General features: G+C 34.3%; 1 long non-coding RNA gene across 5 annotated transcripts in view; it reads right to left on the bottom strand.

The window, feature by feature from the left end:
* The window catches only part of LOC105728784 (uncharacterized), a 71,923-nt gene that overhangs the window by 17,433 nt on the left and 27,508 nt on the right, over positions 1-26,982 (bottom strand). For 2 of the 5 annotated variants that reach the window (XR_001110125.2, XR_001110124.2), the window contains exons 3-5: positions 19,126-19,320; positions 18,169-18,257; positions 14,996-15,055 (exon numbers count right to left, since the gene is read on the bottom strand). This is a non-coding gene — a long non-coding RNA (uncharacterized LOC105728784). Of the gene's footprint in view, positions 1-4,424; positions 4,510-9,342; positions 9,603-14,813; positions 15,056-18,168; positions 18,258-19,125; positions 19,321-26,982 lie in introns of those variants that run through there. The other 3 variants (XR_010342910.1, XR_001110123.2, XR_010342909.1) reach the window with 3 other exon arrangements.

Here is a 26,982-nt window from a genome sequence, read left to right as displayed (position 1 = left end):
CACATATGAGTAATGGAAACTCTCAGGGTCTCTGGAATTTTGTTATTTGAGATAGGAAAGAGTGAATATGCAAACATCAACCATATGTATATATGTATAGGCATAGTTTAGCAGACAAAATGGATGGAAACACAAAATAATGCTTAAATATAAACCATACTTAAGTAATCAAAAAAAAAATGAGAAGAGGACAAAGTTCGTGAAAATGTTCTCAAGCTCTAAATCTCTCTAAAACTTTGAACAACTTCATTCATCATTCAGAAACTGCAACAGGTTAATGATTAAAGAGCTTTATTATTGGTGTATATGAATGCTTGCAATTTTTGCACATTAATTTTGCATCCTGAGACTTTGCTGAAGAGCCAAATCATGAGCAAACTATCATTTGCAATTGTTACAAATAGAATAAAATACCTAGAAATACAACTTGCAGGGGATGAGAAGGACCTCTTCAAGGAGAACTACAAACCATTGCTCAAGGAAATGAGGGGACTCAAACAAATGGAAAAACGTTATATGCTCATTCATAGGAAGAATAAATATTGTGAAAATGGTCATACTGCCCAAAGTAATTCATAGATTCAATCCTATCTCCATCAAGCTACCATTGACTTTCTTCACAGAATTAGAAAAAACTACTTTAAATTTCATATGGAACCAAAAAAGAGCCTGCATAGCCAAGACAATCTTAAGCAAAAAGAACAAAGCTGGAGGCATCCCACTACCTAATGTCAAATCATTTTACAAGGCTACAGTAACAAAACAGCATGGTACTGGTACCAAAACAGATACATAGACCAATGGAACAGAACAGAGGCCTCAGAAATAATGCCACACATCTACAACCATCTGATCTTTGACAAACCTGACCAAAACAAGCAATGGGGAAAGGATGCCCTATTTAATAAATGGTGTTAAGAAAACTGGCTAACTATATGTAGAAAACTGAAACTGTACCCCTTCCTTATACCTTATACAAAAATTAACTCAAGATGTATTAAAGACTTAAATGTAAGACCTAAAACCATAAAAACTCTAGAAGAAAACCTAGGCAATACCATTCAAGACATAGACATGGGCAAAGACTTCATGACTAAAACACCATAAGCAATGGTAACTGAAGCCAAAATAGACAAATGAGATCTAATTAAACTAAAGAGCTTCTGTGAAGCAAAAGAAACTATCATCAGCGTGAACAGGCAACCTGCAGAATGAGGGAAAGTTTTTGCAATCTATCCATTTGACAAAGGGCTAATATGCAGATTCTACAAGGAACTTAAACAAATTTACAAGAAAACAACAAACAACCCAGTCAAAAAGTAGGCAAAAGATATGAACAGACACTTTCCAAAAGAAGACATTTATGTGGCAAACAAACATATGAAACAAAAAGCTCATCATCACTGGTCATTAGATAAATGCAAATCAAAACCACAATGAGATATCATCTCACACCAGTTAGAATGGCGATCATTAAAAAGTCAGGAAACAACAGATGCTGGAGAGGATGTGGAGAAATAGAAATGCTTTTACACTGTTGGTGGGAGTGTAAATTAGTTTAACCATTGTGGAAGACAGTGTGGTGATTCCTCAAGGATATAGAACCAGAAATAACATTTGACCCAGCAATTCCATTATTGGGCATATGCCCAAAGTATTATAAGTTATTCTACTATAAAGACACATGCACGTGAATTTTTTTTGCAGTACTATTCACAATAGCAAACACTTGAAACCAATCCAAATGCCCATCAATGTTAGACCGGATCAAGTACATGTGGCACATATGCACCGTGGAATGTTATGCAGCCATAAAGAAGAATGAGTTTATGTTCTTGCAGAGATGTGGATGAAGCTGGGAACCATCATTCTCAGCAAACTAACACAGAAACAGAAAACCAAACACTGTATGTTCTCACTCATAAGTGAGAGTTGAACAATGAGAATATATGGGCACAGGGAGGAAAACATCACACACTGGGGCCTGTCAGGGGGTGGGGGGCTAGGGGAGGGATAACATTTGGAGAAATGCCTAATGTAGATGATGGGTTAATGGGTACAGCAAACCGCCATGGCACATGTATGCCTATGTAACAAACCTTCATGTTCTGGAAGGGGAGGAAAGGAAAAAAAAAAACAACAAAAAAAACCTTTACGTTCTGCACGTGTATCCCGGAACTTAAGGTATAAGAAAAAAAAAGAGCTTTAGATATTCTAGTACTTAGAATGTCAAAGTTACACCAATATTTGTGACAGCATTTTCAAGAGTGTGGGGGAAACATGCAGAATTTCTGGACAGTAGATTGTAAATTCACATCATAGTCTTAAAACTCATTAACTGTTTGACCCTGTAATTGCTCTTTGACTTTTAAAAATTTTTCTCCTTCTGGCTGCCTTTCAAGATTTCACTTTATGGTTTTCAGTAGTTTGATCATGATGTGTCTAAGTTTGTGTGTGTTTGTGTGTGTGTGTGTGTGTGTGTTTATTTATACTATGTGGCGTCTGTATATCTTTTCGAATTTATGGCTTAGTATCTGTAATCACATCTGAGGAATTCTGAGCCAGTAATTCTTCACCAATTGCCTCTTGGATTAAACATATGTTGGACATTTCCCCTGTACTTTACATGTCTTGTATGCTCTTCTCTGTATGATTTTTCTCCTTATGCATTCTAAGGCGTGAAACAACTAGGTCATTTTCATCCTCTGCAAGCATTTCATGAGAAATGCTTTGCCTTTCTCATGGTAAATAAACACAATAGAATACTGCTCAACTATGAAAAAGAAAGAAATCCTGTCATTTGAAATAACATGGTTGAACATGAAAGACATTATGTTAAGTGAAATAAACCAGGCACAACAGAAAGTATCTGGATACTTCTTATTGCTCTGTCGTCCATATTTACTAATTCTTTTGTGTTTTGCTTTGTGATTTCTAATTTGCTAATAAACTAATGAATTCTTAATCCAGGACACTATATATATTTTAAATACAGAATTTCCATTTGACAAGGTTTCTTTTTAACAGATCCTAGGTTTCTGCTGAAGTTTCCCACTCTTTCCTCTATTTTCTTGAATTGTATCAAACGTAATTATTTTAAAGTCTCTTATAACTTCAATATCTGATTTATCCATGGGTCTGTTTCAATTGTCCATTTTTCTCCTGTTTTGTTCAGTTGGTCCTGCATCTTAACATGTCTTTAATTTTTAACTTGATACTTAAAATTGTGTGATCTCTGAAAAATGTAATCCTCTAAAGAGGATTATGTTTTCTTGTGGAAGGCAGACAGAATATTACAATATCACCTTAGTCCTTTCCTAACTTGATTTTCTTTCTTTTTTTTTTTTTTTAAGGTATTTATGTTTCCATTTTTTCCTTATTATTCTGGCATGACCCTTCTGGGAACTCAGTGAAAAGCCCTGGGTATTTACAAGTTCCTCTGAGTTTATGGAATTTGAACTCCAATCTCGCTCCTTTGCAGTAGGCAGATAGTAAAATTTCCTCAATTCTTTTCCTCCCAGCTGCTGGTTTCTGTTGGTTTTCTTGCATGCATAATTAAGAATCCACCAATATCTTGCAGAGAATCAGTAGGATTTTAGGGCTCTCCTGAAGCTTCTTAGTCTTTGAGGTATTACCACTCAATTTGTATCTTCTGTGTCAGTCTCAAACTCTGACTGTATCTCTTCAGTGCTGTAAGACACTTGTTTTTTGTTCAAACTATATTCCCTCACATTGCAGAAAATTTCTAAGTACCCCCTACAGAAAAGCCAGATAAATGAACCCTAGTGTTCTTTCTTCCCTATAATTGTGTAGTTATTCTTGTCCTTGACTACTTTGATTGCATGCTAGGGCCTTCATAAAATGCATATATATTTGCATTTTATATTTTGTTCATCTTTAATAATTATAACAGCAGGAAACTTAGCCTAATGAAGTTACTCCATTCATAACTGACATTCTAATTCTAAAAAAGAAATTAATCAAAGAAAATAATTATTGATGTGACAAAGATTTAGCTACATGTATAATCTACAACAGAAATTTTTCTACCAGTAAAAAATTGGAAACACCCTATAGGTCCGAAAATATGGAATTATTTAAATAAATTATGATTTATCCACTGTAAATCAGAATTACTACCAGGATTTAGGGCTTAACTGAGGTTGTGAATTCAAAATGTGACCAAGCACTGTGTGTGTCTGTGTGTTTTCCTTCAGTCCTGTTTACTTCACGGGTGCAAACACAACTTAAATATACCACAGTGACTCCAAAATCCCAACCAATGTCTACACAAATCAATAAATGTGATACATTACATTAATACAATGAAGGACAACAATCCTATGATAATTTTAATAAATGAAGAAAAAGCATCTGGCAAAACTCAACATCCAGGTCAGGTGCAGTGGCTCATGACTGTAATCCCAGCACTTTGGGAGGCCAAGGCAGGTGAATCGCTTCAGTCCAGGAACTGAAGGGCAGCCTAGACAACATGGTGATACCCTGTCTCTATAAAAAAAAAAAATTCAAAAATTAGCCAAGTGTGGTGGCATGTGCCTGTGACCCCAGCTACTCAGGTGGCTGAGGTGAGAGGATCACCTGCTTCTAGAGAGGTCGAGGATGCAGTAAGCCATAATCACATCACTGCACTCCAGTCTGGGAAACAGAAAGAGACACTGTCTCAAAATAAACAAACAAATAAATAAATGAATACAAATTTAATATCACTTCATGATAAAAATGTTTAAAATTTTAGATATAGAGGAAATGTACCTTAACAAAATAAAGGCCATATATGACAAACCCACAGTTACCATCATATTGAATGGGGAAACGTTGAAAACTTTTTCTCTAAGATCTGTAACAAAATAAGGATGCCTACTTTCACTGCTTCTATTCAAGATAACACTGGAGGTTCTAGCCAGAACAATAAGACAAGACAGAAATAAAAGGCATCCAAATCAGAAAGGAGGAAATTAACTTGCCCCCGTTTGTAAATGGCATGATCTTATGTATAGAAAACTCTAAAGATTCCGTTAAAAAAACTGTTAGAACTAATAAACAAATTTAATAAAGTTGGAGGATACAGAATCAATATACAAAAATAAGTTGCATTTTTATACACTGCATAAAATTTTATACAGTGAATTATCTGAAAAAGAAATTGTGAAAACTATTCTATTTATATCAGATGTGTTTTTTAAAAATTATATACTTAGGAATAAATTTAATCAAGAAGGTAAAAGATATCTACACCAAAAACTGTGAAACATCAATGAACATAATTGAAGAAAGGGCAGAAACAATTAAAAAGATAGCACCTGTTCGTGGATTAGAACAATTAATAATGTTGAAATATCTTTACTTGCCAAAGCAATCTACAGATTCAGTACAATCCCTATCAAAATTATATTCCTCATTGAAATAGAAAAAAACCCTAAAGTTTATATGGAACCACAAATGACCCAAAATAGCCAAAGCAGTCTTGAGCAAAAGAACGAGGCTGGGAGGATCACACTACTGACTTCAGAATGTACCAAAAAGTTGTAGTAATCAAAATAGCATGATACTGGCATCAAAACAGACAGACATGCAGACCAAAGGAACAGAATAGAGAGCCCAGAAATAAATGGATGCATTTACAGTCAACTAATTTTTGACAAAGATTCCAAGAATATGCAATGGGGAAAAGACAGTCTGTTCAATAAATAGTACGAGGAAAACTATATATCTATATGAAGAAAAATGAAATTAGACCGTTATCTCTAACCATATACAAAGATTAACTTAAATTAAATACTTTAAGATCCCAAATTATAAAATTAATAGAATAAATCATAGAAGAAAAGATCCATGACACTGGTCTGGACAATGATACTCTGTCTATGAACTCAAAAGCTCAGGCAACGAAAGCGAAAAGAGACAGATGGAATTATATCAAACTATAAAGCTTCTGCACAACAAAGGAAACAAACAACAGAATGAAGAGACAGCCTACAGAACGGGAGAAAATATTTGCAAACTATACACCTGATAAGGGTTTAATATCTAAAATATATGAGGAACTCAAATCCATAACAATAAAACAAATAATCCAATAAAAATGGGTAAAGAACCTGAATAGACATTTCTCAAAAAAGAGATATGTAAATGGCCAACAGATGTTTTTTAAATGCTCGGTATTACTAATCATCAGAGAAATTCAAATCAAACCACAGCAAGATACCATCTCACTCCTTTTAAAATGAGTTTTATCAAAAAGACAAAAAATAACGTGTTGGAAAGGATGTGAAGAAAAGGGAACCCTTGTACAACGTCGATGGGAATGTAAATTAGCACAACCATTGTGGAAAACAGTCTGGAGCATCCTCAAAATAGATCCAGCAATCTCACTACTGGACATGTATCAAAAGGAAACAAAATGAATATGTTGAGAAGATATCTACACTTTCACATTCATTGCAGCACTATTCACAATACCCAGGACATGGAATCAGCCTAAGTGTCTTTCAGTGAATACATGGATAAAGAAAATGGTAAATACACACAATGAAATACTATTCAACTACAAAAAGGAAAGAAATCCAGTCCTCTGAAACAGCATCGTTGAACCTGGATGACATTATGTTAAGTGAAATAAACCCAGGCACAGAAAGACAAATACCACATAATCTCACTTGCATGTGGAGTCTGAAAATGTTGATATCCTAGAAGTAGAGGAAGAATGTTGGTCACTGAAGCCTGAAGTGTTTAGGAGGGAGAGAAGCTGAGGAATTGTAGTAAAGGATACATATGTATGGTTAGGTAGGAGAAACACATTCAAGAGATCTGTTGTACAACATGATAATTATAGTTAATAACTATATATTGTATTTTTGAAAAATGCTAAGTATGGATGTTAAGTTTTCCTACCACAAAAATAACTATGTGACATAATGTATTAAGTAGCCAGATTTAGCCATTTTGCAATGTATATGTATTTTAAAAAATCATGTTATACATAATAAATACACACAGTTGTGTAAGTTAGTTTAAAAATATATACAAGTTACATACTAGATACATTAAAAAAATAATGCACAGTGAGAACATATTTTGCCCAGGGTAGGCTGAGATAAAACTAAAAACGAAATGTCAGTTTTATCACATTAAAATATATTCATGCAATCATTTTATTTATTTAGTTTTTTCTTCTTTTATTTTAGGTTTGGGGGTACATGTGTAGGCTTGTTATATGGGTAAATTGCATGTCATGGGGTTTTGATGTACAAGTTATTTCATCACCCAGGTAATAAGCATAGTACCCAATAGGTAGTTCCTCCATCCTCGCCCACCTCCCCACCTCTACCCTCAAGTAGGCCCTGGTGTCTGTTGTTCCCTTCTTTGTGTTCATGCGGACTCAATGTTTAGCTCCCACTTATAAGTGAGAACATGCACTATTTGATTTTCTGTTCCTGCATTAATTTGCTTAACTCAGGAATAGAAAACCAAATACTGCGTCTTCTTTATCCAGTCCGCTGTTGATGGACATTTAGGTTGACTCCACATCTTTGTCATTGTGAATAGTGCTGTGATGAACGTGTGTGTGTGTGTGTGTGTGTGTGTGTGCATGTGTGTGTCTGTAGGTAGGCTGAGGTAGGCGAATCACGAGGTCAGGAGTTCGAAACCAGCCTCATTGATATGGTGAAACTCCATCTCAACTAAAAATACAAAAATTAGCCAGGCTTGGTGGCATGTGCCTATAAACCCAGCTACTCAGGAGGCTGGAGCAGGAGAATCACTTGAATCCAGGAGGTGGAGGTTGCAGCGAGCCAAGATCATACCACTGAACTCCAGCCTGAACGACAGAGTGAGACTCCATTTCAAAAAAAAAAAAAGGAATAATTTATATACCTTTGGGTATATACCCAGTAATAGGATTTCTGGGTCGAATGGTAGTTCAGTTGTAGGTTATTGGAGAAATTTCTAAACTGATTTCCACAGTGGCTGAGCTAGTTTACATTCTCATCAGCAGTGTGTAAGTGTTCTCTTTTCAGTTAAGCTGACCTGCATCTGTTATTTTTTGCCTTTTTACTAATAGCCATTCTGACTGGTGTCAGATAGTATCTTATTGTGGTTTTGATTTGCATTTCTCTAATGATTAGTGATGTTAAACATTTCCTTTCATATGTTTTTTGGCATGTGTATGTCTTCTTTTGAGAAGTCTCTGTTCGTATCCTTTGCCCGTTTTTCAAATGCCTTGTTGCTTTGTTTAAGTTCCTTACCAAGGCTCAGTTTTAAACCATTATTGGATGGATAGTTTGCAAATATTTTCTCATTTTCTTAAGGTTCTCTGCAAACTAACTTGCAATAATCTAAAGCATTTTCAAATGGTTTAATTCTACTTTAAGTAATGAATATCACTTATAAACTCTCAAGGATTGATTTATGCTATTTGAATCCAAGACATCTATATATAATTGAATATTGATTTTATATATATGCATATATTTAATTTAATGGCTACTGATAAACTGTTTACTACATGCTTAAAGAATTGTTTAATAGATAGTGCTATTTTTTCAGAACTAATTTTTAAAATAAATTTATAACGAGAAATACGAAAAAAAGAAAGTGAGAATCAGAATCTATTTCAGAACATTAGATAGCTCACAGATCTCTGGGTAGACCAGAGTAGTAGGAATGGGGCTACACTCCTAGGAATGGCTTCAAAAATCATATTCAGACTTGCTCCATGTAGACACCACAGCTGATATCTCTTGGCAGGGATGCTGTTGCTAATCCCCCCTGATACCACCAATATTTGACACTGGATGTTACTGCTAGAAACATCACTGCTGTTTCTAAACTGGAGACAGCTTTGGCCACTGTAGCAACTCATTCCTAAGAGATTCTGTAATTGTTCTTTAATGGTTATGACTCTTTTTTGAAACAGGTAAGTCCTTCTAAAAACCAACTATTTGAAGGTAGTTTATGTAGTTGGAGAACAAGCATCATGTCCTTGGCTATCAATAATTCTCCACATAATTCAGGATTGAATGCATAAATTATTTAGCTTTTAATTCTCTGAGCCATCTGAGACTGGCACTACTGGATGCTCACTATGGAGTATTTCTCCCTCCATCCTGCCTGTTTAAAAGACCGCTTTCTGCAGATGTAACTTTCTGTGCATGATTCTGCATTTAGTCCAATCTTCTCTCCCTCTTAAGTTTTCAGACCCCAAGCTGGGTCTGAACAATGAGTTATCAGATTCTCTCCCTCAGTCTAAGTTTAGGCTGCATAATTTGGTAAATAGGAGAGGTTTTGTTTTTGTATGTATATATATACATATATTCAGCCATGGACATTGCCTTTTGGAAACCTTTCACTTCCCTTCATGATGGTCACTAAATTTAGCAGCCCTTTCACATATTTTGGATATTTTATTTGTTTACTGCTATACATTTCAACTGTATGACAGCATTTGGAGAACACAGGCTACTCTATAGCCATTTTAATAACATTTCATATAATTAATGAATAAATCAACTATCTCCCCAGTTTGTTTAGAGATTCCATTTGTATTTCTTTCTCTCATTCTTCTGATGCTTTCATGTAGCTTCCTAGAAAAGAAGAATGAAGTTGCCATCTTTGTTATTGTAAAACCACTAAAGTAGCCAATTAATACAATTTTTTGAGCTGAACTAGTGTATGCAATAACAATGTGAAATGACTGCCTGTAGGACACGTCTATGGACAAATACATTTATGTCACTAATCAAAAATTAATGTGATTGATTATTGAATTATGCATTTTTCTTTACTTTTATCTATCCTTAAGGAGGAAAATAAAATGGGTCCTCAATATTCCAATTGTTGAGTGTTACTAACCAGTGAGACTGTGGGGATAAGAAGTTTAATACAAAATTTCTGTACCTTGCACAAATGGGAATTTGAAGGATCTGTATTTGGGGTTTGTAACTTTCCTCTAACTATATAACAACAAATAGTCATACTAAATTCATTGTCAAGCAATCTGGAGACTGTTTAATTTTGTGAAGTTTGATGGAAGCCAGAAAAAAAAAAAAAAACAGTAAAAACAACAAAGTCTGAAGAGTTTAGTAAGGCCAGACTTGTACAGAAGAGGAAATCACAATTATGGTTACAGAATAAATATACTGTATCAATAACTTACCTGTTAAAAAAGATATCCTCTGGTAAACTAAGGAAACATCATGGCTTAGCCATCAGACCCGGAAACAAGTTTCTCTATGGACACAGTATTGTATCTGTCTTTTGTAAGAAGCAACATGGAAGAACAAATCTCTTAAATTTATACTTCCCTTAAGTGATTCTACTTTTGCCAAAACTTGATATTGTCAAACTTTGTATCTGGTCTTTCTGATGGGTCTGTAGCCATATTTCATTGTGGCTTTCACTTCCATTTCCTTGGTTACTAGAGAAATTATTTTCTTTTTTATATGTTTGCTTGACTATCTTCTCTTCTAAAATATTTGTTCAAGACTTGAATAATTTTCCATTTGGTTACCTTTCTCCTTACCGATGTGTAGGGGTTCTTTACATATCTTGAATATAAAATCCATGGCTGTTACATATATTGCATCTTCTCTCACTCCCTGGTTTACTTTTTTGCTTTCTAAATCTTATCTTTTCTAAGCTGAAGTTCTTATTTTTAATTAAAATTTGAAAATATTTTCTTCTATCATTAATTACTTTTGTATCCTCAAGAAATGTCCCATTTCAGGGTCTTTAAAATCGTGTCTTACACCATTATTTAGAAGCATTGTTTTGTTTTTCACATTTGGAAATCTAAATATACCTGAAATAGATTCTTATTAGTGCTGTAAGATGAATGCTATTTAAAAAATATAGCTATCTAAATGCGCCAGCAGCATTTGTTAAAGAGCATGTAATGTTAGCTTTGTAACAAATCAAGCATCCCTAAATATTTGGTTCTGTTTTTGGACTCATTGTTTTTCTTTGGTCAGTTTACATTTTTTTGCACCAATATCACATTGTATTAGTGAAGCTTTATAAGTCTTAATGATGGCTAAAGCAAGTCTTTTATTGTTTTACTGTTTAAGAGTACATTGGCAATTCTATTTTTTAAAATATTTATTTATTTATTTTTGAAATGGAGTCTCACTCTGTCGCCAGGCTGGAGTGCAGTGGCGTGAGCTTGGCTCACTGCAACCTCTGCCTCCTGAGTTCAAGGATTCTCCTGCTTCAGCCTCCCGAGTAGCTGAGATTACAGGCGCACGCCACCATGCCCAGCTAGTTTTTGTATTTTCAGTAGAGACAGGATTTCACCATGTTGGCCAAGATGGTCTCGATCTCCTGACTTCATGATCCATCCACCTCGGCCTCCCAAAGTGCTGGGATTACAGGTGTGAGTCACTGCATCCGGCCGCAATTTTCATTTTTTATAAAATTTAGAGTATTTGTCATGTTTCTTGTAAAACTTTTCCTGGTACAATGTTAGATTTTAATATCAACTTAAATAAAATAGATATGTAGGCAATAATGAATCTTCTAAAACACAGAGTATATCCCTCTACTTATTTTTCTGTTCTTTATCTCAATAATATTTTGAAGTTTTCAGTGACAAAGGCTTACAAGTTTTTTTCGTAAGTTATAGTTAGTAATTTGAGATTCTTGGATGATCTTTTAAAGAGTACCTCTTATTAGGTAAATAGTATTAAATTATGTCATATACAGGAAAGGAAAAATTTCATATGTGCACAGCTCTATGGATATTTACAAATCCATCACACTTTTCTAATATGTAAGCAGATCAAGAAACAGAACATAAGCAGCAGCCCAGCAACCTCCATCAAGTCCCATTTTAGGAACTATCATGATGTCTAAAACAAAAATAATTTTGCCTGTTTAAAGTTTACATAAATGGGATCATATAGTATATAGTATCCTGTGTCTGGCTTTTGTCCCCCAAGATTTATTTGTAAGATTTCTGCATGCTCTTGTTTTAGTTTATTCTCATCAAAATACAGTCTTTTGTTAAATAAATACATCATAATTTATTATCCAAGTTACTATTTATAGACATTTCAGTCATGTCTCCTTTTTAGCCATTATGAATAGGGCTGCTATGAACATTAATGTCTTCCTGTTTAGGTTTTGGTCTTGAGGGTGTTTCTGTTGGCTGTCAGGAATAACGTTATTATTTATGGATTTTTAAATCTCTTTTAGTGAATACATATGTATTTCCATTGGACATATACCTAACAGTAAAATACTGTATCACAGATTATGTATATGTGTACCTTTCGTCCACACTTTCAAACTGCTTTCCAAAGCGGTGATGCCTATTTGCATTCCCACCAACAACATATGAGATTTGCAGTATCTTTTCTCACTATCCTTGTCAAAACTCCATAGTGTATGTCTTTTTCATCTTAGCCACTCTGGTAGATATATAGTGGTATTTCATTGTGATTTTAACTTTATTTTCTTAAAGACTAATAGTGTTAAGCAATTTTTTATTTACTTATTATCCAATTATTTTACTTTATTATGAAGTATCTTTTCAAGCATTTTAAACATTCACTATTGGGTTGGTTACCTTTAAATTGATTTGTAAAAGTTTTACAAATATTTACATATATATGTTTACAAACATTTGTAAACAAAAGTTTACAAATCTTTACATATGTATATATTCAGAATAAGAACTTATACTGTTAACTATATAGTTTGAAAATATTTTCCCCCACTTCGTGTTTTTTCTTTTATAATAATTTCTTTTGACAAATGGATTTTCAATTTTAATGTAGCTGAGTTTATAAATTTTTCTTTATAGATAAGGTTATTATTTACTATTTAAGAAATTTATGATCACCTCAAGTATAAAATATTCCTTATATTTACTTTTAAATGCCTCATTGTTTTACTTTTGCTGTTTACTTTTACACTCCATTTGGAATTAAGTTTTGTGAATAGTAATGGTTATTGAAAATACCCAAATTTCCAGTGTACTGCATATAAGTCAGGTAGCTGCATATGTATTGTTCTGTTTTTGCCTTCTCTATTCTGGTAAGTTGGCAAACGTCAAACTATATTAATTCCTCTAGCATCTATATTCATTATTATTATTCTTTCTGAGATTCATTCTGGATGTTTTTCAGCTTTTCTTCCAGTCCACCAATTCCCTTTTTACTTAGCTCTAACCTGTTAAACCTGTTTCTAGTGTTAATTTTAATCCTTCATTTAAAAATTTTATGATGTTTTTAAAATATCTTTTCTTTAATGTGGCACATATATACCATGGAATACTATGCAGCCACAAAAAAGAATGAGCTCATGTCCTTTAGAGGGACATGGATGAAGCTGTTCTCAACAAAGTAACACGGGAACAGAAAAACAAGCACTGCATATTCTCACTCATAAGTGGGAGTTGAATAATGGGAACACATGACACAGGGAAAGGATCATCACACACGGGGGGGTGCCTGTTGTGGGATGAAGGGAAGGGGAGGGAGAGCATTATGACAAATACCTTATGCATGCGGGGCATAAAACCTAAATGACGGGTTGATAGGTGACGCAAACCACCATGGCACATGTATACCTATGTAACAAACCTGCACATTCTGCACATGTATCCCAGAACTTAAAGTCAAATTTAAAAACAACTCAATAATCCCATTTATCTTCATCAACACAATAAGCAGTTATTCTTTAAAATATGTATCTGACAACTGCAAATACCGGTTCCTTTTTTTCTTCTTTATTCTTTTTGTTTGTTTTGTTTTGTTTTATTTATTTATTTATTTTGCTTTGAGGCAAGTTGTCACTCTTTCACCCATGCTAGTCTCAAATATCTAGGCTCAAGGGATCGCTCTGCCTCAGGCTCCCAAGTCACTGGGATTACAAGCACGAGCCAGCATGTCCCTGAAGCTCCTTTTTCTGCTCATTCTGGCTCATGCTGTCCAATCCCTTCATGTGTGGGGTAAGAACTGGATATTGTGTATAAAAAATAATTTGAATTCAAGGATGATGTTCTCTTTCTCCAGAAATAAAAGGCATTTCTGTCTGCCAGAAGTGTGACTCTTGAAATCTGTAAACTCGTTAATCTGATTTCTGAGATTGACATACTTCAAAACTGGATTTCCATCTCTGTGAGAACCAGATGACTTCCTATCAACCTTTGCAACGTGCAGATGGCTTACATCGATCCTCACGTATCTGCTGCCCCAATTTTCATATGGATTCCCCCTTAAGGTGCTCCAGTAATACCACTCAGTTTCCCAGATGTTCAGCAACTCTATCAGAATCAGCAAATATCCACAGGAGACAAGCACCCCGAACACCAAACATTTACCTGTGTACATCTCTATTGTCTTTCTGATCACAAACTATTTAATAATGATTTGGCATTATAAACCTTAAAGCAAATCATTTTGTTTATGTTTTCTAAGTTTTCAAGGATTTCTTCAATCGGAGGATTGCTTTGAATTACTTAGTGTATAATTACAAAACAAAAGTCTTTCTCAAACACTTTTAAAGGTAATTTTTTTTTAAAACAAAGCAAATTTCTCCCTATGCCATTCCTAGGAACACTACAGGGTTACAGAACAAATATCATGAACATACATATACATGTTCGGGCCTAGGTGGAATAGAGGAAAGTAGAAAAGATTGTCCTCGCTGTGCACCTGGGATGTTTTGGGAGGAGAATGGGCAAAGGTGATGAACTGTTGGGATATATGATTAGAATTCTGCTTAGCTGTTATATTTTAACTGTAGGCAATGTCTTTTTTCCACCAGTTAGAGAACTTATATTAAAACACAGCAATAAATGAAATAATCTTCCCAGAGGATTGGACGTTAGCATAGAATAGGGTCATAGAAAATGGGAGGACCTTAAAACCAGAGAATGTAAGAGGTTTGGTGGTTCTTGTGGTACTCTGTTGAGGTCTAAAAGTAGCTAGTGGGCCAGAAAGTGTTGTGGTGGGGAGAACTCTGCCATACTTACCGATGCTGTTGCCCACATCTGCTCTATTATCCTTCTCTCAGCTAGTGGACCAGGACAGACCTGTTAACAAAGATACAAATGGATATCTGCTATTAAAGGGGTGAATGACAATCTCCAGTGAAGGCGAGGGAAGGGTCACGTCTGATTTTTTTGGTAATTGGACTGCCATGCCTAGTGTGGTAGGTAGAAGAAAAAAAGAAGAGAGGAAGGAAAGAGGGAAGGGGAAAGGAAAAAAAAGATGTATGTGTGTTCAGGAATTCTATTAATTTTAAAACATCTGACAATATTTATGGCTGAAAAAGAACAAAAGAAAAGATTTCATGAATTGTGGGTCTTCATTCTTGCAATCAAATTAAATGCTTTCCTTATTATTAATGTAAGAGGTTTTTGTTTTCAAAAACAGCTGTACTATTACTTCAGGCAATTCTGTGGTACTTTTCTGGTCAATGCAATACATTACTAATTTATATAATAAAATCTTCCTTTCCATAATTTGAGGTACAGAGCTCATTGAAGTATAGAGCTTTATTGGTACAAAGCATATCTAAGAAGTGCTTTTATACCAATACTAAAGCAAACTTAAATGTCCTGATAACCTAACCCTTTCTCCACTTTTTTTCCAAATTCCCCACCCTGCCCACCCACAGACACATACCTATTCTCCTATATCCTACTATTATGCTTTCTGAAAATTATATGGTTTTGTATCTTGGTAAGAATGCAAAACAGCCTCCTCACATTCCAGAAGATTTTATAAACTCTGCCATCTGCACATCTGGTATGTAAGATGCCTGTAGTGCGCTTTAATCAGCAGCACAGATGTATGTGCTTTGGGCACTTGTCAGAGTTGCTTCACAAATTGACTGCAAATAACCAGGTCTTGTCAAAACTTTACTTGAACATGGGATGATTTAAAGAGAAAAGCTAACCACCTACTTATACATTTTCTCCAAACTCTTATTACCTATGTTAAGAAATATAATCAGAAAACAACTTGTTGAATGATGCCATTCATCTTCCTGAAATTAAAATTGGTTTGGTCTGTAACTTTAAATATGTGGAATAAAAAAAGAATTTCATTTTAATAAAGATTTTTACAATCTTTTGGTGAACTATATTTTTACTTATAGTCCATTATCAAGTACATAATTGTATATAATAATCTTTGAGATAAATTTATCCTAGAAATCAGAAGCCAAAAAAAAGAGCTTTTCAAGTGACCTTATTATGTTTTATTCAGTGGACAACTAAAATTATATACTTTAATTCCTTTTATCCTTTTTTTCATATTTTTAACTACTTATACCCATGTTCTATAATTCCTTTCTTTTTCTTTGTTGTCAGGAAGCTCGAAGAACAGTTTAGTATTAAATTCCCATTTACTAAAATTTAATGAATATATAGTGAATACTAAAAGTAAGGAAGATTCTGTACTGGGTGCTGCAGGACAGAGAGACATAAATGGTTCAATCTACGCTTTAGGCACAAGTACCGTTCAGAATGCCTGTTGTAGAGAGAGGAGAAGCTAAGGCCAATGAACGAACAAGGGGGATGGGACATGAACCATTGATGGTTCCTGAAGACAGAATTAAGGGGAGGCAAAGGAGGAAAAGAAACATCCAGGTCTGGAACGCTATAATCTGTATAAAAGAGATTAGCATTTTACATTAACATTTTGGCTGAGCTTTGGTTCATGTTTTTGGGTAGGAGGAGAAAGCATTTTAGGCAGAAAAGAAAAGTAAATGAGATATGTAGGGTTTATCAAATGGTCTGGTTTGATTGGAGCAGAAGATGTGTGTTAGGATGAAGTGTGAAATAAATACAGAAAGGTATGTTTTTCTGTGTATGGTGCATGACTTTGAAAGCTATCATGAAGAATTTCAGTTTTTATTTCATACGAGTTGTTTTCTTATCTTCCAGCAGAGATTTATTCTGTATGTTAATTTAAGTATTTTTAATAATTGTGTTTCTGTTTTCCAACTATTTGAATTACCTTAGATTCATTTTGCTGGTACAAAGAAATAAACACAATAATGTATAAATGTTGCTAAAAAAAGAAACTCTAATAACATTCATTTAAAAATATCATTCAAAACAGCTATCTGATATAGGATGAAAAAGACAAAATGACAACTCAGTTTGTCTAGAATATCTGCAAGTCACTATGCAATGTATTTTTCCATGTTTTATTTAATCAAATGAAAATCTAATTAATAAGCATTTTTATCTCAATTTTATAAAGGATATTCTAAAGTTTAGAAAAATTAAATGGCTTTCTGGAGATACAGAGCTCATAGTGTTCAAATTCAGATTGGAACACAAAACTCTCTGATCCTGAAGCTCATTTTTTTTCCTTTGACATTGTGCTATAACAAATCTAACTAAATGATCCTAAATTTTACATTTCTATTGATTATCCTGACACAATCTTCCTATATTTTCATAAAAATATAACATTAGTAGTATACATTCAGAGTTTAAAAATGAGTAAAAGAAAATGAACAAGCTGAGAGAAAAATCTAGAACATAAAACCAATTTCTGCTTTTATCCATAGGAGTGCTTAGTATGGATAAAATTTGTCAAGAGATTTAACTGGGACAGAATGGAAACTTGGATGATGGTCGTATTTACTATCTTATTTTTTGAAACACGTTGAGATCATTTATTTTCAGAGCAGAAGCTCTCTAGGTATGTAGTGAGGCGGTTTCGTCATTGCCTCTGTTGATGTTGACAATAATCGTCCTGAAAGTAGCCACACAGACCAATCTTCTTGACTAAGACAACCTAGCAAATAACAAATTCTAGACTTTAGAGGAGCATACCTAGAAAGACATGAGAATCCAAGGCTCTTTGGAATTCAGAACATGATTGTTTCTCCTGTTAAAGTTCTACTCTGTTCACCAAGGCAAAGTAACATCATGAAATTAGTTTATATACACTCCATAACTCTAAATTAAAAAAAAGAACTAGTTTCTCTCAATGTAGTATGTATGTCATGACTGAAATACTTAATTCCTTTTCCTGTGCATTTATTTACATTTCAGTGTAGGGTGAAGCAAAATACCAGCTACAAAAAGTGGAAAACTGAAGGACCTGACATCCCTCTATCATTCTCCAGGTCAAACACCTTCAACAGCTACCAATTACTATGGAATAAAGCTCAACTCCTTACCATGGCATTTGACATTCTCCACATTCTGTCTTCATCTGGTTTTTCCAATATTCTCCGCATTACAGTTTTTCATGTACCCAGCATACCACCTAAATGAAAATATTTAACATTTCCCCAAATATTCCTGTATCTTCTGGGTAATATAATGAAACTAGACAGGCTTGAGCCCCACTCCCATGGAGCTTACAGTTCACCTTCAATTATATAAGCAGGTATTACTGGGCTTTACCAGCTTGTGAATATAAATGGGACCACACTAGTAACAATAATAATTATATCCCCCACTCCTGTTAAGTAGCAGATTCTTTAGCTTCCTTCAAAGTCTTCCTCGGTTCCATCTGAAGAGTCTCAGAAGGGTCTCACTTACCACGCAAATCATCTTTTCTAGCACAAGGCACTGGCCACATTCTTTATCAGCACCTCTTCTTGACTGCTCCAAAGCTACAGATCATTCATAGGCCAAAACAGCACCGTATTTCCCCGAACCCTCTGTGGTTCACATAGAAACAGAAAAATGTCCCTGTTTCCCTCTGTGTGTCACAATTTCCCACCTAGGCATGAAAATATGTAGCTTGTGAACATGTATTATAGGATCCTGCATTAAATCCAGCAACTTCTTTTCCTGCTCATAGCTCATCTCAATGTAGCTGAAGTGATTCTCTTTTGATGGTAAGTACAGAAAGTATTTTCATAAGAGACATTTCTGATACTGTTAAGGTAATATTAAATATAGTTATTATTCTGAAAATTATTCTATGCTTTAGTTATGAGCAGTCTGTTCAGCCTTCAAATCTAATGTGTTCATGTGTCAGGCAAATTATTTTCTTGCTCTTGACTAATTTTAGAATAATTGTAGAACAAAAACTAGAAAGATTTGTCTGTAAGGAAAGGATTTGGTGGAAAATATATGCAGTTATTTGTGTATACTAGACTCCATAAAGTCAAATAGTCACTTACTGAGTGTTTTGAAAGTCCATGCAGTCAGTCTTGCAGGCCAGTCTCTGAGATGGACTCCAAGCTGCTCTTCCCACTCTATCCTCCTCCATCTTCCCCTCAAACTGTGAGATCCTGCATGGGGTCCTTTAGGTTCCTCCAGCCCCAAGTTCTTGATTCAAGTGGCAAAAAACAGGTCTTGAGAATTCATCCTACCTGCTAAAGGAAGTTCAAACTCAGCAGGAAGCAGAGGCTAGGCCATAGCCTGGCCCTCTATTTCAGTTTTTTACATACATACATGGGTTTTCATCATTTTTAGTTTTAGAACCTTTAGAAAAAATAGCCAGAACTGGGTTTTGGTAATCACTGTAAATCCTAGGACTCGTTGCACATAGCATGCACTTGCAAAATGATTGTTGAATTTTTTGGGTCAAGTTATATTCACTAGCTTCAATTTGTTCTAAATTAAATATTACCACATATACTTTATATATAACCTCAAATCACTTAGGAAGAAATATAATTTCGTAAGTAATTTCAAAATACAAAGCTGATAGTTTTTTGTTTCATAATGAAATGGATTTTCCTGATCTTTATTCAGAAGTATGATGTTGTGTAGCCACTGCCTTGAAAGTAGCTGTAGGAAGTACCTAGATTATGTTACAAGGTCATTTGACAGAAAAACAATTATATTAGTGTTACTCATATCATATTTGACAAGGAATGATTAAACTTTCAGTTCCCTGGAGCTACTTCTAAACTACTGCTGCTGGAGACAGAAAGGAAGTATAACAGTGGCTGTATTTTACACAATGAGGGATTCATTTTTGATGGGAACTTTTCAAGGGCAATTAGATTTAAAACAGCATTCTCATCAGAAATAATAAACCTAAAAGAGAATGCAGACAGCAAAGAAAACTGAGACAGAATTCTCAGAGAAACAGAAAGCTTAAGTATCCCAGTCTTTGCAACATTTTGTTGAATGTATTGGAAGAGAGTAAAGCTTTCAGCAGAAATCAAAACATACAACGTTTGTATTTAGAGATGATATTTTGAAAGTAGGTATAAACAAAATCAGACTTAGTAGGAGATACTGTGCATCAAAAAGTAGACACCCCAGGAAAGATGTAAGCTGAGACGAAGTAAGCTGTGATTCACAGGAAATTTCTCCCACCTTAAATGACAGTATCTGTAGCCCTTCTGGTCAAATGACACCCACTATCTTTATTGAAGAAAAAATAGAGAATGGTCTTGGGTAGAAATGATGTAGTTTAGAATAATCCAAAGTATAAACTGCATATATTCCTTATTATAGTGTATGGATTCAATTTTATTAATAAATGCTTTCCTTGCCTGCATAAAGTGCTAAGCTGACAAACCCATCTGGTTATTATTATAAATACATAATGGACTGTTGGAATCATGAAAATTTCTAGAGTCAAAATTACTGTGGCTGAAGTTATACAATGCTCCTTAAAGAATTCTGTCTGAATGAGGCCCTTTCTCTCTGAATGTAACACATTTTAAATTTTGACACTCAATATTCTTCACTTTATCCATAGGTGATCCCTCAGTCCCTCCTTCAATAATAAATAGGTCAGCAAAGATGATTCTTTAAAGGGTCTGAAGAAGCTAATGTAAAATTCTTCCACAAAGCCAAAAGAAAAGAGTTACATAACATATAACCTAGAGGCAGTGTGCTGTGGAGAAAGAAAGTCTGAGAAGGAGGCAAATAATGAATTCTAGTCTTGGCTTATCTCTAGCTTGTTCTTTAGCTTCAGTTAAATCCCTAAACCTTTACTAGAATGAATCGTTGCTTTCCCCAGACTAGTGAGGGCAGGCCACTCTTGTGAGCCTGTAAAACCCTCTTTTCAACTAAAAATCTGTACTGCAGACCATTTTTGGCCGTCACTGTTACCTGGGGACCAATTCTTTCCCATTCTCTGGGCTCAGGAGGGTGCATGGCTGATCCACACATGGTGGTGAAAACTGAGCTAATTCAGTAAACTGCTCTTGACCAAGGCCTTCCACCTCAGTCCCCCATGGAGCACCACCCTGCATGAAGTTAGTGGTTAGATGGCATGTTTAAAAGTAAAACAAAACATTTATTGTCTTTTTATAACACCTCTGAGCCTTTAGCTGGGCTCCTGTTGCTTGATTTGAACTTGTTAAAAACATTTGAGATAGAAACACTCTGATGGCACTTTGAAATGGGCAGCTGTTAAAATGATGACTCACAATTCCAAGAGTATGAAATTATTAGTGGTTCCCAAGTGAGTAAATAATATTATATAAAATGTTTTCTTGCATGTATATTAAAAAGTATTTAGTTGAGTGCTATGTAAAAATAATTTTCTTTTCTAAAATAAAGTCTAGAATTTTTTTTCCAAAAGCAAACCCTAAACACCAACACATCTGGATATATATTTTTACATAATTACAACAAAGGCATCTGGATATTTTAAAATATTAAATTTAATTAAAAAATCAAAAGCTTTTTAACATGAAATTATAGAATCAATAGCATAGTTGAGGGATAATGGACTAAAAGATAATCTTATCTGGCCATTTGCTATTATAAATGTGAGAAAAAAAATTCTGATGTCCTCCCTGAAAGAATTTTATTTCAAATATTTCATAGATGTTTGTCTCTTAATTAACCCCAAATTTCTAAAAACCTTTAACATAATAATAGTATTATTTTCAAAGAACATTTGTTGTGTAACCTTAACTAATTGGACGTAACTGAAAATCAGTCATTTAAAAACCAAATAGTACAAAGAATCCTTGATGAACCAAAACTGGTTCATTAAGTTTTGACATTAAACTTCTACGCTTATCATAGGTGATCCCTCAGTCCATCCTTCAACAAATGTTTATAATTGTTGTTTTAGGCCCAAAGACAATAATCTCACTTCTCATCTTTTGCAAATCACATTAAATTTAAAATAGCAAATATAAAAAGTCAATTAAACATACTAAGAAAAGGCCTGCAGTGGTATACAGAGGTGATGTAAACAACAATTGCTCCTGTTTTGTTTAGTTGATACTTCAGGAGAGGAATAAGAATGCCTGAAAGAGCAAGCTGACTGACCACAGGAAATAGAGTACCTGTCGAGTGACAGAATCAAACAGAACAGAAAATGTTAGAAAAATAGATGCGGGAGCCGAACTAGCATCATTTTGTTGCTGTTGTTGAAACTTAATCCCTAGACTTAAGGACAAGCTTCTCTGTACATATCAGGAATTCCTGAGCACATCATAACAACACAATATTTGGTAGTCTTTGATGTTCTAAATGATGAACTTGGTCATCAAGAAAATACTCAATAAGCTCTATTTTAAAAGTCAGAAAAATATGTACACATTGCAGATTTCTAAGAGGGATCTTTTCCTGAGCCATGTTTTTGTCTAGTAATGAATGTTCAGATATTTGGTTATTTCTGAAGAGTAGTTGTGGGATCCCACAATAACCACTCACCGGAAGGAATGTCATCAAAGGGAATGCAAAGCAAAAATGTAGCCAGGTACAATAAATTGACTTAGTAATAAACCTTAATCTTAATAATGGAGTGGAAATCTTGAGAAAAATATGATAGTCATTATTTTAGCTAGCTTCATTCAGGATTGTATCTCATTTCCAAGAGGCATACAACAAAGATTGAAGCTCACCTTGCAAAATTTAAAAGCACTTCTCTGTATTAGCAATAACTACCTAGATGATATAAAAATATGAATTATACTTCACAATAGATGAATAACCAATAAAGTATACAGGAATTAATAGAAAACAAAACAATCCCTATTGAAAAACAAAATATTATTTTCAAAGGCATAGAAAAGTTCATTTGATAAATAGTAAGGTATTCCATGTTCTTTAATAGTTCTTAGAAAAAGGGAATGGTTTAACGATGTCAATCTCTTCCAAGTTATCATTCAGTCTAAATCAACATATCAGTTTGGGTTTTTTTTTTTTTTTTTTTTGAGAAAAATGAAGTTAAAACATAATACAAAGCCACTTTTGAAAATAAAAATCTGTGGCATTGGTGGTAGAGAAGACAAGTAGGTTGTCTTAGTTCATTTGTTCTGCTATTAATAGATACTTACGACTAGGTAATTTATAAAGAACAAATTTATTTCTCACAGTTCTGGAGGCTGGGAAGTCCAATATTAAGGCACCAGCATGTTTGGTGTTTGGTGAAAGCTGGATCTCCATTTCCACGATGGCATCTTATTACTATATCCTCTAGAGGGGAGAAATGCTGTGTCCTTTCACAGTGGAAGAGTGAAAATAGCAAAAAAGGAAACCAAACTCACCATCATGAGACCTCATGTCTTAATACTTCCCAAAAGTCACAACCTCCAAATACTGTTTTACTAGGTATTAAGTTTCAACGTAAATTTTGGAGGGAACAAAACGTTCAAACTATAGCATGAGCCAACTGAAAAGAGCAGAGTTCTCAGAGCAGAATTATGTAATCAACATCAATTGTGGCACCATAAAGCAATTGGCCTGTTCAGTAGATGTTATTGGCAAAACTTTTTCATACTTATGTGGAAAAAGCTAGATTCTGATCTAAACTACTCAAAAAGACAGTTCTAGAAGGATGAAAAAATATGGAAATTAGGACAGTGATGGTAATAGAAAGAAAATAGTGTAAATATATTTGTAACTTAATAAAAAGTAAAAATATCTTAACTAAAATTTCAAAAGCAGAAACTATAAAACAAAAATGAATCAATTTGATTACATCAAAATTCACGATTTCTCTTTAGAAAGAACAGCTGAATAAAGTTAACAAATGAAACACTGGGAAGAGATATTGTGATTATCTAACAAAAAACTAATGTTGGAACACAGAAAAAATTCTGCACATAAAATTTAAAAGTAAATAGCAGATCTCCAGGTAACAAAAAATGAACCAGAGAAAATAAATGCTATATTGAGTAAAGAAGAAAACAAAAAGACTAAGAAATACATGAAGAGGTGGGTACACTCACTAGTTATCAGAAAAATATAAATTAAAATTACTGAATTATTATTTTGTGCTCCCTATACTGGCATAATTTAACAAGCTGCATATGTGAGTTAGAATGAGCTAGGTTATGTTGTGCTAAGAAGCAACACAAAATTCTAATGACTTAACAAAAGCAAAGCTTTATATTTTGCTCATGCTACTTATATATATTGGACCAATGGATCAGTCTGGCTCACTTCATCTTCTTTTAAGCCAAAGACTTACGGGCTTTCCACAGTCTAGAATCCTATTGGTTGCAGCGTCAAAGGAGGAGAAGATGACAACTCAGGCATCAGCTCTCATGTCACTTCTGTACCTATTCCATTGCTCAACCTAGACAAAGGAAATAAATGACACACTGAATAAAGGAGAAAATGAAAAAACTAAGTAATGTTAGGCGTCAGAAATATTGGAGAACATCAGGACATTGCTAGGTAATTCCGGGTGTTAGTATATTGTGAATATGGATAGGAACCCTGATGTAGTGGTGGAAATGCACACTGATATTGATATTCTAGAGGGAAACCTGGAAGCACATAGTCAAAATAGCCGTATTTATACTGCATCACCCAGCAATTCTGCTAGGTATGTAACTCAAATAAATACAAACGCAGGACCCTAAAGGGCTGTGATATTTCATGTAAGTTTTGGCATTATTTGAAATGGCGATGATCTGGCTGCAATCTAGGTGTCTGTCATTAGAAGAGGATAGGCAAAAATGCTGTAGTTACACATACTAGAGCATCATGCAACAGTCAGAAGGAATGGATTAGATGTTCATAAAGCAAACTTGAAAGCATAGTGTCAAGAGGAAAAATAAGAAATAACTACAATATATGGCATGATATGACATTATGGCATTCATTCCAAATAACAATACATGTTTCAAAAGTGTAGTTACAAGACCAAAAAGATATGCCTTAAACACATTAGAATTATTGAGCATGAAGAGAAAGGAGAAAACAAAGTGAGAAATGGACATAAAGGAGTGTATGTAAATGAATACATCACAGAGGGACTTTGTGAAGGCCAGTGATGAAAGTGATTAAATCAATGACCTAGACCTACAGTCCAACAGAACAAAACAAGCAAGCAAAACAAGCAGTAAAACTTCAGAGAATTATTTCAACTAAATCATAAAACAATCTCCACCCAAACATTATTGCCTTGAGGTTTCCCACACTATCATAGGACAGCTTTTGCCTTTGGCACAATGAATGTTTGGGCAGCTATCAAGGAGTCCTTGGAAGAACAGCAGTAAAGTTTCTAATACTCAAAAGAGCAGCATGTAAAACTGGTGGGGACCTCCTGGAACCTAGTAGAGTGCAAACACTGGCAGGGACTGGGGCTAAGGGAAATGGAGAAGGCAAAATTCATTTTGCACTTTAAGAGCAATGGCATAGTTGTTTCCCACCTGCAAAAACTCTGTATGCCAGTGAAGCGAGGCCTGGTGAAGAAGAGGTCACAAGGGCAGGACAGACCTAGAGGCTTCAAAGAGTTCAGGGAAGAACACAGCATTCACTTGAGTAGTGTGAATACTGGGTGAGCGATCAAGTTAGATCTCTCAATTACCTAAAAATAATTGGCAAAAGCCACAGGAGTGCAGGTGGGATGTTAACAGAGGGGATAAAGGAGTCTAAAAAACTCAGGTGGTATATTAAGCTAATATCTCTGGTCTTCACTGGCTTGGAGATATTTGGGTTACATATAGTTAAAACAAAAATGGTGCATAAAGGAATATATTCTTCAAATATTCAGAAAATCCCCTTATATAAATAAAATTCTCCATTTTTGATGTTATTATGAGTATAAATAAAGCATTAATGGGATTGAATAAATGCTTCATTAATTCATTCTAATCTTTTAAATTAAATGTGAATGTGTAGCCATTATTGTGAAACCCTAGCAATCAGTTTGTGTAAGATTATAATAATGGGAGAGAAAAAATTGAGTCTTTCCTGAGAACATAAATATATGCAAACTGAGTGTATGTCTCCAGATTAGTACTTCAGAAAAAGAGGGAAAGACAGCATCAAGCAATACTGTAAGAAAAAAAATAATTGGATTAATTCATTCTGTATGTCAAAAGGAATTAAGAAAGGGTCTCAAAATCACACTGAGGCTGAAATCTTCAGTGACAGGAAAAATAGTGCCATCATTAACACTAACGTGGAAATAAAGAAGAGAGAATAAATGGAGAGAAATATTATAATTTTCGTTGTTTTTAAAATCATCAATATCTGAAGCTCAGCACATTCGTAAATCAAGGGATAATAGAAAACACAAGGGAGAGACGTCAAAGAGGCAAGATATCAATGTGAAGTGATGAGTTCTATTCCTTGGAAACTGCTGCCACCGATTTTAATATTATGAAGTCAGGGAAAAAAGTCTTCAATCTGCAACATATGTAATTACACATGTAATTAAATATGTAATGTATGCCTCTACCAACTTAGTATTACAGAGTCTAATTTATATATGAAGAATAGTGGAGAAGCTGAAGAAAAATAAGAAGCGAAAGACATGGATTTCACCATAGACCAAGATTTGAATATCTTTTGCCTATAACCTCCAATTTCCTGGGCTATGAGATGGAAATAATGGTATAATTTTATATGTCAGGGTTATTAACTACTCAGATGAAATCACCTATGTTAAAGTGCTTTCTCAGTGGAAATGTGCTACACAAACACTACTCATTGATATTATTCTAAAATGTTCTTACAGTACTTCTTCTCCTACAAACTGTATTTGGTTGGAATGCCAAATCCTAGTACTGTCTACTGCATAGCCCAGAGAATATTTAATAAGCCAAATCTTAGATAATATAATCAAATTTGCCAATAACTATTACAGAAATTGT

Source organism: Aotus nancymaae, unplaced genomic scaffold (assembly GCF_030222135.1).
Source record: "Aotus nancymaae isolate 86718 unplaced genomic scaffold, 86718_ANA_hifiasm-v0.15.2.pri h1tg000016l, whole genome shotgun sequence".
Lineage (NCBI taxonomy): Eukaryota > Metazoa > Chordata > Mammalia > Primates > Aotidae > Aotus > Aotus nancymaae.
The sequence above is the reverse complement of the archived record's forward strand: the minus strand, read 5'-3'. Positions and strand labels throughout refer to the sequence as shown.